The following is an 11,750-nucleotide window of genomic DNA, read 5'->3' on the forward strand; positions in this document are numbered from 1 at the left end:
ATTTCATGTGCCAGCTCATGACAGCTCACTGCCACCTCATACACCTTCTAAACACCTGTCATGAGCTATTGCCACTTGTTGCATGCTCATTGGAGTTGTATTTTTCATTTTCACTATGTGATGGCTTATGTGTTCATTTTCAAGTCCATTTCAAAAGCCAATTTCCAAACCACAAGGCCTAGCCATGTTATGATGATTCCAACAAGTTTCAAATACCATTTATGAGGTGTTGCAAAAATCCCCACTCAAAAATTCCAATTATTTCACAAGTTGGACAATTTTGCCCCTGGTTCATTTAACTGTCCAGTTGAAATTTGACTTTTTGCATTGACCATTTTTGAGAAAATCCAATTATGCACCATGAAAATACATGTCAAATGGAGTTTGTGCATATAAAGAACTTCCAATTTGGACAATCCATGTGGAAGTTATGGCCTCCTGATTATGGGTCATTTTTGAAATTCACTGAGCCATAATTTCCCAACCATACATGGGATTTTCAAGTTCTTGGACATTTTGGAAAGGTGAGAACAAGATCTACAACTTTCACGTTGAACAAATTTCCATTTGAAGCTTCTTTGGACACGTGGTCTTGAGGTCAAAAACTTTCCATTTTTGGAAACTTCAATTACAAGTCACTTTCTATTTTTGGCAGTTTTTGTCCTGACTTGATTTTCTTCATTCTTAAGCTTTGAGATGTCAAATAACACTTGTTCCAACATGAATGAAGTGCATCTAACTCATTTCCACCTCCAAATCCATCAGATCATGTACAGTTGACCACAGTTGACTTTTCCAACCGATAGATGAATTTGGCAATGCCTAGATCAATCTGAGCTCCAATCCCCTGATGAAATGGCTCAAGGGTGACACCCTAGTCTCAATAAGCTCAATATAATCATAGAATGAACCCCATGACCATCATAAGCCCCATCTCCTGACTATGCCCTGACTGGCCCAATGCAACTGATTAGGGTTGACCAGTGGTCAAAACCCTAATCTCAAGGAATCTGCTTCAATCACTTGATTCTTCTGATGATAACCAACCATGATGATGATGATGTATCATTGCAATCAAGATGAAGACCAACATCCTTTGAGAATCACAAAACCCTAATTCACAGCCCAATCCTCAGATGGCCAATGATCAGTCAATAAAACCCTAGCTTTGCTCTTTGACTTCCTCATCTTCTGACCAAGACTTGGGAGGATGACTTGCACAATGTAACCACATGATATGCAATATGCAATGCCTAATGACCTAAAAATGATATGTAATATGTTAATGCTAGTCCCAAGAGAGGAGGGCAAATTTTGAGGTGTTACAGCTGCCCCTATTCAATCCACTGTGAACCTGTCGATACGAATAGCCTCGGCTTTCGGATGATCAGGATGAAGAGTGATTGAATACCAAGAACAGACGAACAATTTGCACTCTGATGGGATAATAATTAACAACGCCTGTCAGAATCGGCGAAGAAACAATCTTGAAGAAGAACGTCGACCTGGATACCAACATAAATGGTAACACAGGGATAACCATGGCCTGAACACCACATCCGCTCGGGATTATTATTCTCTCTTTGATTTTCTTTTCTTGAACCCCGAAATCTTCTCTTGTTTCTTTTTTCATTTTCTTGAACCCCGAAATCTTCTCTGCGCAAACGACCCTCGGATCTCTGCATTTGAACCCCAGAAAATGCCTCAGCACTCCTTTTTGCCAAAATAATGAACCCCATTCTCCGTTTTGAACCCCAGTCGCCTGATGATAACTCGCGATCGCCAATATGAACCCCGTTCTCCAGAAAATGCCGCAACATCTCCCTTTCTTCATTTGAACCCCATCTCCAGAAAATGTCTCCACATTTCCTTTTCTCCATTTGAACCCCGTTCTCCAATCTCTCGTGATAATTCCGCTGGCAACGCCGGAAATAACACCAAACACCACTCTGAGGGCGACATATCAGAGGGTACACCTTCACAAAAGGAAGGTAACATGTGCATCTCTTCTTCCAAAGACACCCGTAACGACCTCCACTGGCATCCGCCAAAGTCTAAGGTGACACATGAACAGAAGATAATCCCGAGGACCTCATCCTGGATATAATATTCAACTCTATCTCCATTTGAACCCCAGAAAATGCCTCAGCACTTCCTTTTCTCCATTTGAACCCCATCTCCAGAAAATGTCTCCACATTTCCTTTTCTCCATTTGAACCCCGGAATCGCGCTGATCGCGTAACGTCTTCTGATATCATTTCCATCTCTGTCCGACGGAAACATTTCCTCCAATATCGCACTACTGGGGAACACTGCTGATCTGACGTCATGGTACCACACTCCTCAGAGTAACACTTTCAACCAGACACTGACTGATGACTGGGAGAAAACTCGACGTTTACTGGACATCGAACAATGATGTTGACAGGACATCGAACAATGATGTTTACAGGACATCGAACAATGATGTTGACAGGACATCGAACAATGATGTTGACAGGACATCGAACAATGATGTTGACAGGACATCAAACAATGATGTTTACAGGACATCGAACAATGATGTTGACAGGACATTAAACAAGGATGTTGACAGGACATCAAACAAGGATGTTGACAGGCATCAACCAATGATGTTTACAGGCATCAAACAATGATGTTTACAGGCATCAGACAATGATGTTTACAGGCATCAAACAAGGATCGACCAGACATTAAACAATGACTGGGAAATAACTTGACGTTTACTGGACATAGAATGATGATGTTTACTGACACCAAAGAAAACTCGACCAGACACTTACTGATGACTGGGAAATACCGTTGCTCACAATGCTGAACTCCTCGGAGTATCGTCTTCACTATCCGGCAAAACCAATCCTCAAGCGGTAACCACGGCTTGAATCGCGCTGATTGCGTAACATTCTCTGATTTTATTTCCATCTCTGTCCGACGGAAAAACTCCTCCAGTATCGCACTACTGGGGAAATACCTTTGATCAATCACGATGCTGAACTCCTCGGAGTAACACCTTGCTCTGGGCAAAACCACCTCTCAAACGGTAACCACAGCTTGAGACCAGCTTATGCTTGCAATATGATGCATGATTGATTTTTCTGCGTAATGCTCCATAATCATGGAAATGCTACGCGATTATTTATTTTTCTATGTAATATGCCATGTTATTTTTTCATGATGAATGCATAAAAAAGTATCCCCCTCAAGGGACTCTTCTGGGGAGCACGAGACACTCTGCTGAGGAACTCGTCAATACTCCAACTCCACCCTGCTGGGGAATAGCACTGCTGCTGGGAAAAGGCAACCCTTGCTGGGGAAGAACCTCCTTTGCACCCAATCCGCTCGAGAAACTGCTGGGGATAAACACCACCAACACTCTGTGGGGATACAACAGTCTTTGCCTTGCCGGGGATATCAATCCTGATTCTGCTTCGGGAAACCCTCACAGATACCTGTTGACTTCACTGGGAAAATGCTCACAGATACTCTGCTGGGAGACAGCAACCTCCAGGACTGTCGACTGGGGAAGCACCGATCTGACACCTGCTGAGGATAACCCATCCTGACCCTGCTAGGGAAGCGAATGCCACTCCGCTGGGGACAACCCATGCAATCCATAGGTAAAATCAACTCAGCTGGGGATGCAAATATCCGTCTGCTACGGGAACTTGTCCAATCCACTGGTAGGATGAACACTGCTGGAGATATATTTCATTGAAACCCGCTCCACTCGGGGAGTAGCAAGCTTCTGGCCTGGCTGCTGAGGAAACACCGTTTAAACCTGCCGGGGATAACCATCTTGACTCGGCTGGGGAAGTCACATCCCTTGGACCTGCTGGGGAGCTAGTCCTCTGATTCTGCTTGGGGACCTAGCTGGAAAAATGAGAAAAGTTGGTACAGAGCACCCGTCGACTCGTCGAACCACGGTATCTACCTCCAATACTCATATCAGCTTTCCACTTTTGAGAATTCCCAGACTCGTCTGGACCTTTTCTGCTCCATCATCTTGTATTCCAAATCGCTCCGCGCCCGACGAGAACGTACCCCTGGGATTCATACATAATTTCAATTTTCCGACTTTGAAGAGTCTTCTTGATTAATTCCAAAGGATCGTCGTACGTCTCAACGTCTTCGTCATCGTCTCTTCCTGCATCTTCGTTCCTGAGTGAACTTTCTGGGGATTTATTACAAAGCTTCCACATCACAACCTGCAAGTGAGTGAAAATATCTAACAGTTCCTGCAAAACAGACCGTCAGATAAAACCGTGCCCCAGGCGTGTCAAGATTTCAACACTTGGGTCACTCAACCTTCCAAATAAGACTTCAAGCTTTCAATCTTATAAACATGCATTGAAAGGGACCTGTATGTCTTAAAATGCAAGATTCTTTATCAAAAATATCTGGATGTTTTTGCAATCAAAGCGGTAATGAAAAACAAAAACCAAAATTATTTGACTGAACATGCATTTTATTGATTGGAAAAAGTGTGGCTCAAATTGAGCAATACAAAAGGAAGCAATTCCTGAAAAGAGGTAACTGCGCAAAAGGAAAAATCTATCCTAATGGCAATGTGAAACCCGTGATCTCATCGAGTTCCAACTCGGTTACACCCCATATGTCCTCAGACTCTCCATGCTTTCTGCCTTCTGAACAAGACGATTCCGATTGATCCCTACCGGGTATTATCCATGACGCTTTAACCAAAGCGCAAATGATCATGCTAGACGCAGTTGTTCGTTTCAATCCCTCTTTTGCCTGGACCGCCCTTTCGGGTTTTCAATTCACTGGGATACCCTTTTTTGCCCAAGTCGCCTTTCCAGGTTTTCGACTTGCCGGGTGTACAGTTTTTTCATTTTATCCCTAATTTTTGCCCGAACCTTTCTTTCTGTTTTTGGTTCGCCGGGATGCCCATTTTTGCCTGGACTATTTTATTCTTTTCGTCCAGCGGGTCAATTCATACGAAGTATTTTTTAACTGCGTCCGCATTCACAGGGGATGGAAAATCCTCGCCATCCATGGTCGTTAACAACAAGGCTCCGCCAGAGAAAACCTTCTTGACCACGAATGGACCTTCATAATTCGGTGTCCATTTGCCCCTTCGATCGTTTTGAGGAGGAAGGATCCTTTTCAGCACCATATCACCTACGTGATACACCCGAGGTCGCACCTTTTTGTCAAAAGCACGCTTCATCCTCTGCTGATACAACTGCCCATGACAGATGGCTGCCAGCCTCTTTTCCTCAATCAAGCTCAACTCTTCATACCGGGTCCTTACCCATTCAGCCTCTTGCAACTTCACGTCCATCAGGACTCTCAACGAGGGAATCTGAACCTCAACGGGTAACACAGCCTCCATCCCATATACCAATGAGAAAGGAGTTGCCCCAGTAGACGTGCGTACCGACGTTCGATACCCATGCAATGCAAATGGCAACATCTCATGCCAGTCTTTGTAGGTCACCACCATTTTCTGCACAATCTTCTTTATATTCTTATTGGCTGCCTCAACCGCCCCATTCATCTTCGGACGATAGGGAGAAGAATTGTGATGCTCGATCTTGAATTCCCGGCACAGCTCTGCCATCATCTTATTATTCAAATTAGAACCATTATCAGTAATGATTCTCTCGGGAACCCCATATCTGCAAATGATGTCTCTCTTGAGAAATCTGGCAACGACCTGCTTTGTCACATTTGTATAAGAAGCTGCTTCAACCCACTTGGTGAAGTAATCAATAGCCACTAATATGAATCTGTGCCCATTCGAAGCTGTAGGCTCTATCTTTCCGATCATATCAATGCCCCACATAGCAAACGGCCATGGAGACGACATTAAACTCAACGGATTTGGAGGCACGTGCACTTTATCTACATAAATCTGGCATTTATGACACTTCCGCACGAAATTGAAACATTGGGCCTCCATTGTCATCCAATAATAACCTGCCCTCGGCAGCTTCTTCACCATTGCATTCCCACTGGCATGGGTACCGAACGAGCCTTCGTGAACCTCTTTCATCAACTGGCTTGCTTCTGCATCATCAACACATCTGAGCAAGACCCAATCAAAATTCCTCTTATATAGAACCCCGTCCTTATTCAGGTAGAATACCATGGCTAACCTCCGCAGAGTCTTTCTATCTTTCTTCGATGCTCCCTCAGGATACTCTTGCGTCTCAAGATAGCGTTTGATATCATAATACCACGGCTTCTCGTCATCAGGCGCTGTATCAACAGCAAACACATAAGCCGGTCTATCCAGACGACCTACCTCCACACTGGGAAACTGATTCCACCTCTGCACCTTAATCAAGGCGGCCAGAGTAGCCAAAGCATCTGCCAACGGATTCTCCTCTCTGGGCACATGATGCAACTTCACTTTGGTGAAAAACGTCAGCAATCTCCTCGTATAATCTCGATACGGAACTAAATGAGATTGATGCGTGTACCATTTTCCGTTAACCTGATTTATCACCAGAGCTGAATCTCCATATATGACAAGGTTCTTGATTCTCAAATCAATCGCCTCCTCAATACCCAATATGCAAGCTTCATATTCAGCTACGTTGTTAGTACATTCAAATGTTAGCCGGGCAGCAAAAGGAATATGAGATCCTTTCGGCGTAACCAAAACAACACCAACACCGCTTCCATTCACGTTAACGGCCCCATCAAACATCAGAATCCATTCGGATTCAGGGTCAGGCCCCTCCTCCGGGATCGGTTCCTCACAATCTTTCGATTTGAGAAACATGATGTCCTCATCAGGGAATTCAAACTTCATCGGTTGATAATCATCAATAGGTTGCTGGGCGAGGTAATCAGACAATACACTCCCCTTGATCGCTTTCTGAGAGATATACTGTATATCGTATTCAGTCAAAATCATTTGCCACCTCGCAACCCGTCCGGTCAATGCTGGCTTCTCAAAAATGTACTTGATCGGATCCATCTTGGAAATCAATAAAGTGGTATGAACCAACATGTACTGCCTTAGTCGGCGAGCAGCCCAGACCAAAGCACAGCAAGTTTTCTCGAGTAGTGAATATCTTGTTTCACAGTCGGTAAACTTTTTGCTAAGCTAGTATATGGCATGCTCTTTTCGACCAGACTCGTCATGCTGCCCCAATACACACCCCATAGACCCCTCGAGGACTGTCAGGTACAGAATTAGCGGTCTTCCCTCCACAGGAGGCATCAGAATCGGAGGCTCCTGCAAATACTCTTTTATCTTTTCAAATGCCACTTGGCAATCATCATTCCACCTGACCGTTTGATCTTTTCTCAACAACTTGAATATCGGTTCACACGTGGCTGTTAGATGAGATATGAACCGCGAAATGTAGTTCAATCTACCTAAGAAACCACGAACCTCCTTCTCCGTTCTCGGTTCAGGCATTTCTTTTATCGCTTTTACCTTTGCAGGATCAACCTCGATTCCTTTCTCACTTACAATGAACCCCAGCAATTTACCGGACCGCACTCCGAAAGTGCACTTGTTCGGATTCAACCTCAGTCTGAACTGTCTCAGCCGGTCGAACAACTTGGCCAGATCTACCAAATGCCCCTCTTCTGTTTGGGACTTCGCTATCATGTCATCAACATAGCATTCAATTTCATGATGAATCATATCATGAAACAAAGTCACCATGGCTCTCTGATAAGTAGCACCGACGTTCTTGAGACCGAATGGCATCACCTTGTAACAAAAGGTACCCCATGGTGTAATGAACGTTGTTTTCTCCATATCATCTGGCGACATTTTGATTTGATTATAGCCAGAAAAGCCATCCATGAAGGAAAACACCGAGAATTGAGCTGTATTATCTACCAACACATCGATGTGAGGTAACGGAAAATCATCTTTCGGACTAGCTCTATTCAGATCCCGGTAGTCCACACACATTCTCACTTTTCCATCCTTCTTCGGGACTGGCACGATGTTCGCAACCCATGGCGGGTAATTAGTGACAGCAAGGAAACCAGCATCCAACTGCTTCTGCACTTCTTCCTTAATCTTCATCGCCATGTCAGGTCGAGTTCTGCGCAATTTCTGCTTCACTGGGGGACAATCTGTTCTCAACGGTAGCTTGTGCACAACAATATCGGTATCCAACCCTGGCATATCTTGATAAGACCATGCAAAGATGTCGACATACTCTTTCAACAATGCCACCATTCTGTTCTTGACATTTTCCTCCAAAGCAGCCCCGATTTTCACTTCTCTCTTAACCTCGTCGGTACCCAGATTCACAATCTCAATCTGTTCCTCATGCGGCTGAATCACCTTCTCCTCTTGTTTTAACAACCTGGCTAATTCCCCTGGCAGTTCACAATCTTTTTCGTCTTCTTCTTCAGCAAGATAGATCGGATTGTCGAAGTCATACAAGGGTGTAACAGGATTGTTATCAATGAGATCCGGAGAGGAATCACATCTGCATGAATGTTGATTCATGCATTGCTTTAGAACCGGTGTGAGAAAACAAAAAGAAAAACGAAAACATTGCCATTTTTATTTGTTTTTACTTTTTAACTGCAAAATAAATGAAAAACAGGGAACACCGCTTTTGATTGAAAAACATCCTTTATTCATGATGCAAAAATCTTGCAAATTTAAACATGAGGTGGCCCTTACAATGGACCATTACGTGTCGGGCAACACGTATGGCTTTCATGCATATAAGAATGAAAACAAGAAAAATATTACTCTTCAAGGAGAGTGACCCGGATGATTTCTTCGGCCTTCCAGTTTTGGATTCCCATCCCTGGTGTGCACGGCTTTATCCATTGGTCAATGTCGCAGTCACTATCAGCATCTTCACTCATCATGCAGATGTGATCCGGATCCAGCATTCCGGCGCTTGTGAAGGTGACCGACGTACGACGTCCTCTTCCTCGTCCTGAGCCTCGGCCCGGTTGATATCCAACCCCAAATCTGTCCTTCTTCTCAGGAACCTCCATCATTTTGCCCCAACCAGGAGCCTCTCCACTCTTTACCACCTCAGCGGCCTGCTTGTAGGAAGCGATGGATGGTTTCTCTTCTTCTTTCGCAAACAGAGCATTCTCCACCTTGACGGTTTCGAATGCCTGGCTAGGCGTCTCCCATATTTCCCCATCCATCTCCACATACTTGAATGAAGACAAGTGGCTGACGAAGATGTCCTCCTCTCCACAAACTGTGACAACCTGACCTCCCCAGACATATTTCAATTTCTGGTGCAAAGTTGAAGTAACTGCTCCCGCAGCATGAATCCATGGGCGACCCAACAGGCAACTGTATGCCAGCTGAATGTCCATGACGTAGAATGTTGACTTAAACACCTCAGGTCCAATCTTCACCGGCAATTCAACCTCCCCGAACACGGCCCTTTTAGACCCATCAAATGCCCGCACAATCAGATCAGTCGGGGTCAGAATCAGCCCATCACAGTTCAGTTTAGCCAAGGCTTTCTTTGGCAACACATTCAATGAGGAGCCGGTATCAACCAGCACATGCGAAAGCACGGCTCCTTTGCATTCCATCGCTATGTGTAGTGCCCTATTGTGGTTCCTTCCATCCACTGTCAGGTCCATATCCGTAAAGCCCAGCCCATGGCTAGCATGCACATTGGATACGACCGTCTCCAGCTGATTGATAGTGATCTCCTGAGGAACATAGGCCTTCTTCAGAATTTTCAATAAGGCCTCCCTATGCCCCTCTGAGCTCAGCAGCAACGAAAGAATTGAGATCTTGGAAGGAGTTTGCTGCAAATGATCAACCAGTTTGTACTCCGACTTCTTAATGATTCGCAAGAACTCTTCAGCCTCATCATCAAGTTTATTATCCGACCCTGCAGGCGCCGGTGTCATCACAGGAGTATTACCACTATTATCCGCCACAGCTTTTCCTTTTGCCCTGGCTAAAGCCTCGGCCTTTTCTTTTTTATCTTTTTCTTCTTCACCTCTTCTCAATGCATCAGGAGCAAACAATCTACCGCTGCGAGTGAAACCGCTGGGACCGGCATTATCCACCTTTAGCACGGTGGTTTCACTTGCAGATTGTTCTTCCAACTTCTCACCGTTGCAATACACCTCCCCACCATAATGCCACGGCACGACATCATCTTTGTCGTAGGGAATCGGCCCAGGTACCGTGATGGTAACTGGAGCCTCTTCAGTAAGATTCGACAAATCCACCGGATCATAATAAATGGTTATGGTGGAGACCTCCTCTTTTCCTTCGTCAGCCCTCTCCATTGCAATATCACCACTGTCCATCAGACCCTGGACATGCCTCCTCAGAAGCTCACAACCGTTCACAGAAACAGTGCACTCAGCACACACGTGGCCGCAGCCCGGATAAACCCCATTTTTTAACAACTGCCTCTTGACCTCAGCCAGAGGCGTCTTTAACTGATCAACATCAAACAGCCCAACTCTATTTTCCGCAGAAATGGCGTTCACCCCCCTCTGACCATGCGCGGGCATGGGATTTGCATTGACATTGGGAGATGGCGCGAAATTAATGGCCTTTGAATCCACTAAATCTTGAACTGTGTGCTTAAAAGCTTTACAGTTCTCAATGTTATGCCCAGGCGCACCTGAGTGGAATTCACACTTCGCGTTCTCGTCATAGCTGGCTGGCCTTTGATCAGGTCTCAAAGGTGCCAGAGTTCTGGTCTGCACAAGGCCCAAATCTGCCAATTTCTTGAACAAGAAAGCATAGGTCACCGGAGGCCTATCAAATTGACGGTCCTGCGCTCTGCCCCGAACTTGATAACCAGCCCTTTGCTGTTTCTGCTGAAAGGGTTGTTGTCTCTGTTGCTGTTGTTGCTGTTGTTGCTGTGCAGGTTGAGGCTCAGCAGGAATTGTTACCGCAGCAGTGTGCTGAAAGTAACGGTCCCTACTGGGTCCACGCTGAGTATAAACAGCGCTCGTGTCTCCTTCCTTCTTCCTCTGCCCACCATTACCAAACGGTTTCTTCGAACCGGAAGAAGATGCAGAAGCAGTACCCTGAATCTTGCCCAGCTTTAACCAACTTTCTATTCGTTCACCAGCCACTACAATGTCGGAGAAGTTGGTGACAGGACACCCCACCATCCTTTCCGCAAACGGCCCCTGCAGGGTCCCCATGAACAAGTCCGACATTTCTCGATCCACAAGTGGAGGTTGAACTCTCGCAGCCAGTTCTCTCCACCGCTGAGCATACTCCTTGAATCCTTCATTATGCTTTTGAGACATACCCTGCAGCTGGGTACGGCTCGGAGCCATGTCAGCGTTGAACTGGTATTGCTTGAAGAAAGCATCTCCAAGATCCTGCCAGCTTTTTATGTCAGAAGATTTCAGCTTAGTGTACCATTCTAAGGAGCCTCCAGACAGGCTGTCCTGGAAGAAGTACATCCACAACTTCTGGTCTGCCGTGTACGCAGAGATCTTGCGGACGAATGCTTGTAAGTGCGTCTCTGGGCAAGAACTCCCATTATATCTGTCAAACGTGGGCGCTTTGAACTTCTGTGGGATCACAATCCCCTCGACCAGCCCCATATTCGACATGTTCACCACCCCAGGAGTGGCATAACTCTCCAACACCTTTATCTTTTCAGCCAGCAGCTGGATCTCCTTATTCTGAGGTGGAACGTTGTAAGGCACAAACGGTTCGTTCTGCATCGAGAACTGATCAGCCTCTCTATCCTCCTCCTGATCTTCGTCGAATCTGTAGAATGGAGGCACAAAATTATCCTTCTGATTCTGAC

Source organism: Lathyrus oleraceus, chromosome 6 (genome assembly GCF_024323335.1).
Source record: "Lathyrus oleraceus cultivar Zhongwan6 chromosome 6, CAAS_Psat_ZW6_1.0, whole genome shotgun sequence".
Taxonomy (NCBI): domain Eukaryota; kingdom Viridiplantae; phylum Streptophyta; class Magnoliopsida; order Fabales; family Fabaceae; genus Lathyrus; species Lathyrus oleraceus.